The 9,706-nt window shown below is 35.9% G+C and overlaps 1 pseudogene; it reads left to right on the top strand.

The window, feature by feature from the left end:
- Nucleotides 1-432: 432 nt before the first annotated feature.
- Nucleotides 433-4,104, top strand: LOC110295618 (putative vomeronasal receptor-like protein 4; annotated as a pseudogene).
- The last annotated feature ends 5,602 nt before the right edge of the window (nucleotides 4,105-9,706 follow it).

Raw genomic sequence — 9,706 nt, 5'->3', positions numbered from 1 at the left:
CATATAACTAGCTTGGTTGGCTAAGGTCCCAAGATTCCTGAAGACTCATCCTTTGCTGACAGTGGAAAATATACCAGGCAACACCATGTATCTTGTCACCTGAAGTCACATACTCAGTTTATATTCTGAGTATTCATTCAGCTTTTAGGTTATTACTCATATATAAATATGGTAAAACTTAAAATGAAAATGTTACTTTCATCTAGTATATTTTTTATCTTCCTTAGGGTATTAATCTCCACAAAGAATGCAAAGATCACCATAAATTCATAAAGAAGCTTAAAATCAAAACTGTCATAGTGGAGGGCTAAAGTGATTTTCTTGGAAAAATACAAAGCTGTGCAGAAAGGTACTCTTCCTTTCTTATTGCACATTTCTTCAACACTTGCTTGGGTATTTTTTATTCTTTTGGTCTGGGTCAATTTAATAGTGATGGCTTCTCCATTTTCATTAAGCTTTATTGACACACTTTGTGGTTTAGTACTTACAACTAAATATTACTAGTTAAGCTCGTGTGTAAGCTTCCAGAACTGCAGTTGTTTTTCAAATAAAAAAAGTTACTTTTCTCAGTGCATCATAATAACAGCTCTATAATTGTGGTAGTGATGGGCTTTTCTGGTTTAGTATTATCTTCTGTGAACCACAGAGAAAAATTCCACTTGATCATTTACAAGATGTATAATTTTCTGTATTTTATAAATATTTACAAATCAACGGATGAACTAGAGAGATTAAATAACATACCTTAGGGGGGAAAGCATGTTAGATCTACCTCTTACTTTATATTACCATCCTTTTATATTATAATATTAATATTGTATTATAATAAATTTTATATGTAAAAATAACAAAAATTATATGCTTACCTGTTTTTTGCATTTTCAGTTTTAAATTTCAAATGAGGCTAGTGGTTTTTTTTTTCCCAATTGGGAGACCAAGTCCTGAATTAAGTATTATTCAGGAACTTTTATTTGGGAATTATTTATTTTATTTTAGATATATGAGTGTTTTGCTTACATGTATGTCTGTGTAACACTGGTATGACATTTCAGAGATGGCAATGCATACTCTGGAACTAAAGTTAGAGATGGTCATGAGCTAATATAGGTCCTTTGTAAGGGATAAAAGTGCCCTTAACAACCAATATGTCTCTCAAGCCCATATCCTCAAGCTTTCAAACAACAGACTATCACTATACAGCTACTATAAATGTGTGTAGATGAGAGAATTAAATTTCTGGCTCTGGACTTTGATACAAACCCATTCTTTTACTTTAAACATTTAAAGAGCAAAAATCATGTAAATACAAAATGTGTGATTTATCATGTCATATTCATGGAGATGTTATAGGATGGTCTCTTCCACTAACTTCTGCATTATTTCTATGCATTCATGCACCTATGCATATATATATATATATATATATATATATATATATATATATGGAATATATGAGTAACTTGAAAATATAATTGGCCATAAGAGTCTCACATATATCTGAGTCAGTATAGTTGTTTTGTATTTATTTATCACAAAATTGATTTTGAAGTACTGAATTAAAATAACTTAATAATAAGTTGATCCTAGTAACCAGGCCAAGTAACTTACATAAGCACCAAAGTTAAGACTGTTAAGTTAAACTGTAAAAAATAAAAAAAAAATGTATGATAACTCTTGGGACCATGTTTTCCACCGGATGGGAAGGAATATCTTTTAAAAACAGAAGTTCTCAAACAACATCACTATCTAGTCATCTTCAGAATGTTCATGTTTGTCACAATGTTGGAAAATACTGCTTGTCTTACTGTCACCAATTTTCTCTTGTTGTAGGCTCCTAGCTGGACATCTTCAGATGTGATTATGTTGCATGTAGAAACTACAGAAATCAAAAAAGCAATTGCTAGAATAGATGTTGTGGAGGGGAAAAATAGAGAGCAGAATAGCAAGGTATTCCTATCAAAGAAATGGAAGATACAGTACTTAGTGAGTGGTGGAAGGAAATAGATATAGAAGATGATAGGAAGAATGTAAAATGGAGTAGCAGGACACAATTTATCAGAGAGAGAAATAGAAAAATATGTGGGTTTTTAGTTAAGGGGAAGGGAGATAAATTCAGAGAAAGATATAGTTAGATAAAATAAAAATATAGATTTGTGGAAAAACCATAATAAATCATACAGTTAATGATTTACTTCCCTCCCAAATAAAAGGGAAAGAAAAATAGTGATTTTCTTGATATCTTGGAGTTAGTTCTTTAATACTGAAACAGGGTTTGCAAAGGGTTTAAATGTGATGGAAACTGAACTCATAGCCATTTACAGCCACTTATACCCATATTGGTTATACAACTAATAGAGTGTAGAAAGTGAACTAATGGTCTCTCACTGTATCTGTGTCTTCAGTTCTAGATTCTGGGGATGTACTACTTCATGGAAAAAGAAATATAAATAAAAGATAAATTGATATAGACCTCTTGATGATTAAAATAAGGATATTATCACGAATTATAACTCCATTAAATTCCATTAGAATTTTGAGTCAAAAGAAGGATAGTTGCAAAACCAAACATAGTAAAAGAATGGAACATGAGACGGAATCACTAGATTTTTTAAATATCTTTTGTGATTTTTTTCCCAGGACAACATACATTTTGTTTAGTTGTACAATTTTGATTAATATTCTGTGCTCATCTCTACTGTTTCAGGTGTTAAGTATAATCTGAGAGCAATTATATCAATAATATTATATTTCTAAGTCATTAGTTAAATCAGACAAAATCTTTGTTATGTACAGATATCACTGTACATAACAATATTTATTGTCTGTAATATTCTATATGTACAGAAGACACATGGACAGTATCTAGACATATAGGTTATGATGTACATTCTGTAACCCCAAAGTTAAACAGAGCTTAATCAAGAATTAGTATGCTCTTGACTCTAGCTGCATATGTTTCAAAAGATGGCCTAGTAGGCCATCACTGGAAAGAGAGGCCCATTGGACTTGCAAACTTTATATGCCCCAGTACAGGGGAATGCCAGGGCCAAAACGTGGGAATGGGTGGGTAGGGGAGTGGGGGGAGGGTATGGGGTACTTTTGGGATAGCATTGGAAATGTAAATGAGGAAAATAGCTAATTAAAAAAAAGAATTAGTATGGAAAATATAATGATTATGTAGATGTGCTTTTGAGTAAATCACAAGTTTCATGTATCCTCTGTTGTTGGTTTTTTTCCCCCAGGAATGAGAAATATGCTTCCAATTATGCTCTTAAGATGAAAAGGCCTTCCACTTATGTTCTCATTAGAGAATGTCCTTTATTTTCAAGCTGGTCTTGGAGTCCTAGCCAATATGATTCTGCTAGCATTTTATATTTTCTTAATCCTAAGTCACAGACCTAAGCCCATTGGCCTAATCTCATGCCAGCTGACCTTTGCTCACATAGTGATGATACTCACTGGAGGAAGTATGCTTACAGACATAGTTGAGTCTCTGAATGTTGAGAATGACATCAAACGTAAGGCAACTCTATACACAAACAGGGTGATGAGAGACCTCTATCTGCATCACCTGCCTCCTGAGTGTGTTCCAAGCTGTCACAATTCGTCCCAGTAGCTCTCTACTGGCAAAATTTAAATATAAACTAAAAAAAAAAAAAAAAAAACGCATGATGAATGCTTCTCTCTTTTACATTTGGCCTTTCAATTTTTCTCTTAGTAGTCACCTGATCTTCTATGTTGGTGATTTTACCAATGTGAGCCACACCAAGCAGAAGGTCACTAAATCCTGCTCACTCTTCCCAATGAACTACATCATCGGGGGAATGATTTTAACAATGACAACCTCCAGGAATGTGTTTCTTGTAGGAGTCATGCTGATCACAAGCACATACATGGTGATTATCTTGTTCAGACATCAGAGGCAATGCAAGCCACTAGATTTTTTTCTTTTTTACATATTCACTCTTTATCTAACTCACAGCTCCCCTTTCTGTTACCTTCTCCCACAATTCTTCCCACACACCTGCTTCACCTTCTCCTCTGAGATGGTTTGCTCCCCTACCCTGGGTATTACCCACACCCCTACACTTTAAGTCTCTGTGAAGCTACTGATTCTTTTTCCACTGAGGCCAGAGAGGTAACACATATAGAGAAGTATGTTCCACATACAAGTAACAGCTTCTGGGATAACAGCAGCTCCAGTTGTTCAAACCCACATGAAAACAAAGCTGCATAACTGTCACATATGTGTGGGAGGCCTAGATCCAGTCTGTGTATGTTCTTTGGGAAGCAGCTCAGTGTCCAAGAGACCCAATGGTCCAGATTAGTTGACTCTGTTGGTTTTCCTGTGAAGTTACTATCCCCTTGGGAGTGCAATCCTTTCTTTTGTTCTTAAATAAGTGTCCCCAAGTTTCATCCACAGTTAAGATGTGGGTGTCTCCATCTGTCTGAGTCAACTGCTGGGTGGAATCTTTCACAGCAAAACCATGCTAGACTTCTGTTCCAAGCATAACATAGTATCATTGATAATGTCAAGTATTGGTGCTTGCCCATGGGTATTAAGTTGGGCTATTTATTGCTGTCTATTCCCTCAGTCTACGCTTTATCCCTCATCCCTGCATTTATTGTAGATGGGATGTACAATAAATAAATGTACAATTACTGTTAAGTAAATCCCCATTACTTATTTGGTGCCTCTCCTATCCCAGGTTTCCATCTCTTTCTGGAGATGCCACCTATCTCTCCCTGCCCCTGTTGGTTTCAGATTTCCATTCAATCTAATGGTCATCTGACTATTACCTTTGACCCTCACCATACCTGACCCTTAAGGCCCTAATCCCCTAATCCCCTCTCTCACCCAGTTCCTTTCTTCATCTGCCTTCCATGACTTTTCCATTTCCCCTTCAAAATGAGGCTCAAGCATCCTTGTTTGTGCCCTTCTTTTTGTCCAGCCTCCTTGAAACTCTGAAGTATAGCATGGACATTATATATTTTATGGCTAATATCCACTTATAAGTGAGTACATACCATTCATGTCCTTTTGAGACTGAGTTACCTCACTCAGAATGATATTCTCAAGATCCATACATTTTCCTACAAAATCTATGATGTGCTTGTTTTGTTATAACTGAATAGTATTCCATTGTTCAGATGTACAACATTTTCTTGATCCATTCTTTAGTTGAGACACATGTAGGTTGTTTCTGGCTATTGTGTATAAAGCTAGTATGAACATAGTTTTAACCAAATGTTTTTGTGTGATGTTGGAGTATCTTTTGGGTGAATGCCCAGGAATGGTATAGCTGGTACTTGAGTTAGGACTATTCCCAGTTTTCTGAATAACCACCAAATTGATATCCAAGTGGTTATATAAATGTGTACTTCCACCAGGAATGTAGGAGTTTCCCCCTTTTTCCACATCATAGCCAATGTGTATTATCAGTTTAGATTTTGAATTTTGCTATTCTGACCAATGTAAGATGGAATCACAGTGTTGTTTTGATTTGCATTTCCCTGATGACTAAGGACTTTGAACATTTCTTTAAGTGCTTCTCAGCTATTCAAGAGTCCTCTGTTGAGAATTCTGTTTACATCTGCACCCTATTTTTAATTCGGTTATTTGGATGGTTAGTGTCTAACTTTTTGAGTTCTTTATAAATTTTGGACATTAGCCCTGTCAGATGTAGAGTTGGTGAAGATCCTTTCCCAATCTCTAGACTGATGATTTGTTCTACTGACAGTGTTCTTTGCTTTACAGAAGCTTTGCAGTTTTATGAGGTCCTATGTATGAATTGTTGATCTTAGAGCCTGAGCTATTGATGTTCTGTTCAGGAAATTGTCTGCTGTACCAATGCATTCAAGGGTATTTCCCACTTTCTCTTCTATGAGATTTAGTGTATCAAGTTTTATGTTGAGGTCCTTGATCTACGTTGAACTTAAGTTTTGTGCAGGGTGAAAAGTATAAATCTGTTTTCATTCTGCTACTTATAGACTCCAGTTGCACCTGAACCATTTGTTGAAGATGTTTTTTTTTTTTTTTTTTTCTATTGTTTGGTTTTGGATTCTTTATCAAAAATCAAGTGTATGGGTTTATTTCAGGTTCTTTGATTTGATTCCATTGATCAATATGTCTGATTCTGCACCAGTACCATTCAGTTTTTGTTACTATTGTTATGTAGTACAACTTGAAGACAGGGATGGTGATTTTTCCCACAGTAAAGAAATTGTTTTGACTATTGTTTGCCAATTTTTTGGCTACAATGGGTTTAATTTTTTTATACAAAGTTCAGAACTTCTCTTTCAAGGTCTATAAAAGTTATGTTGGAATTTTGATTGGGATGCCATTGAATTTATGGATTGCTTTTAGTATGATGGCATTAAGAAAGCAATACTGGCCTTTATGTGGGTTCCAAGCAACTGGAATGGTGGCTATCCCAAAAGCTGCTGTTTATACATGTGTTATGTTCTACTAGCTGGGGGGGCTTTGTCTGGCCTCAGTAAGAGGGGAAGTGCCTAGCCTCACTGAGTTTTGTAATATCCCTCAGCTTTGCCTGAGTCATGGGAGTCCTTCTCAAAACCCAGACTCAAAGGGACAATGCCAGCCAAGACCAGAAAAAATCTTATGGTGAAAGGCAAATTTGAGAACATAGTTAACAGAATCCAATGTAGTATGGCATAGTCAGAACCCAGCTTTCCTACTACAGCAATCACTAGATACCCTAACACACCTGAAGAACAAGACTGTGACCTTAAGTCTCTTTTAATGAAGATGATAGAAGCTTTTAAAAAGGAAATACATGAATGCTTTCAGGAAACAGAAACAAATAAAGCAGATAGAAGTCCTTAAAAAGAAAACAAATAAATGCCTTAAAGGAACCCAGGAACATACAATGAAACATGTAAAGGAAATGAATAAAAATATGCAATACCTAAAAATGGAATTAGAAGCAATGAAGAAAACAAAAATGCAGTTGACCCTGAAGATAGCAAACCTTGGAAGAGAACAGGAACTACAGACAAAAGCCTCATCAATAGAATACAGGAGATGAAAACAAGAATCTCAGGTGTCAAAGATACCATACAAGAAATTGATACATCAGTCAAAGAATATGCCAAATGTAAAAAGATTCTAAATCATAACATCCAGGAAATTTGTGACACTATAAAAAGGCCATACCTATGAGTAAGAGGAATAGGAGAGGGTGAAGGTTCTAAGTGTAAAGTGACAGAAAATTTCTTCAACAAAATTATAGAAGAAAACTACTTCTTACCTAACATAAAACTTTCTTCCCTGACCTAAAAACAGAAACAGCCATAAATGTACAAAGAGGGTACAGAACACCAAAAAGATTGGACCAGAAAAAAATCCTAATACCACATAATACTCAAAATACTAAATGGAGAGAATGAAGAAAGAATATTAAAACTTTAAGGAGAGAAGAACTTTAACATATAAACTTATTCCTGTCAGAATCACACCTGATTTCTCAATAGACTCTAATAGATATCTGTCCTGGACAGATATTTTGCAAAACCTATGAGACCACAGATGCCAGACCAGGTTGTTATAACCAGTGAAAGTCTTAATCACCATAGATGGAGATACCTAGATATTCCATGAAAAAAATTAAATTTAAACTCTAACTTTCTCCTACTCCATCCCTACAGAGGATGCTAGTAGGAAAACTCCAACACAAGGAGAGACTCAAGAAAACACAAGAAATTAATCATCTTACAGAAAAAAACAAAGAAAGATACATACACACATACACACACACACTATCAGCACTAACACCATAATAACAGAAACTGACAAGCATTGGTCCTTAATACCTCTCAACATCAACTGATTCAATTCACCAGTTCACAGGCTAACAGACTGGATATATAAACAGGACCCTTCATGCTGCTTCATACAAGAAACACACTTCAGCAACAAAGATAGACATTACCTCAGACTAAAGGGAGAGAAAAAAGTTTTCAAAGTAAATGTAATCAAGAAACAACCTGGAGTAGCCATTCTAATATCTAATAAAATAGACTTTCAATCACCAAAGGAAAAACCCGTCAGATGACATCTTGATTCTGAATATTCATGCCCCAAATGAAAGGGCAAACACATTCATAAAAGAAACATTATTAAAATACAAATCATACATTGAACCTGACACAATAAAGGAAGAATATTTCAATACTTCACTCTCACTAATGCACACATAGGTCATTGAAACAGAAATTAAACAAAAAAAAAAAAAAAAAAGAAACTAACAGAAGTTACAAACCATATGGACATAAAAGATGTCTAAAGAAAATTTTACCAAAAATTGAAAAGAATATACCTTCAAAGCACCACATAGAACCGCTCCAACACTGACTATATATTAAGGCACAAAGCAAGCCTTAAGAGATACAAGAAGATAGTCCTAGTATTGTATCAGATTGCCATGGACTAAGATAGGACTTCAACAACAACAGAAACAAGAGAAAGCCCATATTTTCTTTTTTTTTAAAATATTTTTTATTACATCTTTTCCTCAATTACATTTCCAATGCTATCCCAAAAGTCCCCCAGACCCTCCCCACCACTGCCCTACCCACCCATTCCCATTTTTTTGGGCCCTGGCATTCCCCTGTACTGGGGCATATAAAGTTTGCATGCCCAATGGGCCTCTCTTTCCAGTGATGGCCAACTAGGCCATCATTTGATACATATGCAGCTAGAGTCAAGAGCTCCGGGGTACTGGTTAGTTCATAATGTTGTTCCACCCATAGGGTTTCAGATCCCTTCAGCTCCTTCGGTACTTTCTCCAGCTCCTCCATTGGAGGCCCTGTGATCCATCTACTAGCTGACTGTGAACATCCACTTCTGTGTTTGCCAGGCCCCGGCATGTCTCACAAGAGACAGCTATATCTGGGTCCTTTCAGCAAAATCTTGCTAGTGTATGCAATGGTGTCAGCGTTTGGAAGCTGATTATGGGGTGGATCCCTGGATATGGCAGTCTCTAGATGGTCCATCCTGTCGTCACAGCTCCAAACGTTGTCTCTGTAACTCCTTCCATGGGTGTTCTGTTCCCAATTCTAAGGAGGGGCATAGTGTCCACACTTCAGTCTTCATTATTCTTGAGTTTCATGTGTTTAGCAAATTGTATCTTATATCTTGGGTATCCTAAGTTTCTGGGCTAATATCCACTTATCAGTGAGTACATATCATGTGAGTTCTTTTGTGATTGGGTTACCTCACTCAGGATGATGCCCTCCAGGTCCATCCATTTCCCTAGGAATTTCATAAATTCATTCTTTTTAATAGCTGAGCAGTACTCCATTGTGTATATGTACCACATTTTCTGTATCCATTCCTCTGTTGAGGGGCATCTGGGTTCTTTCCAACTTCTGGCTATTATAAATAAGGAAAGCCCACATTTTCATGGTAACTTAACAACTCTATACTCAATTATCACTTTTTCAGAGGAGAAATAAAGAAAGAAATTGAAGACTTTCTCAGATGAAGGCACAGTATACCCAGAAAGCATTACTAAGAGGAAAGTTCATAGAACTAAGTGACTTCATAAAGAAATTGGAGATATTTCAGTCCAGCCACTTAATAACATACTGAAATGACTAGAACAAAAAGAAGTGAACATACTCAAGAGGAGTAGATTGCAGGGAATATTCAAACTGGGGTCTGAAGTCAATCAAATACAAAGAG

This window comes from Mus caroli, unplaced genomic scaffold (assembly GCF_978045245.1).
Source record: "Mus caroli unplaced genomic scaffold, Mus_caroli_1 scaffold_7, whole genome shotgun sequence".
Classification (NCBI taxonomy): Eukaryota; Metazoa; Chordata; class Mammalia; order Rodentia; family Muridae; genus Mus; species Mus caroli.
This window is presented reverse-complemented; position numbering and strand designations above follow the sequence as displayed.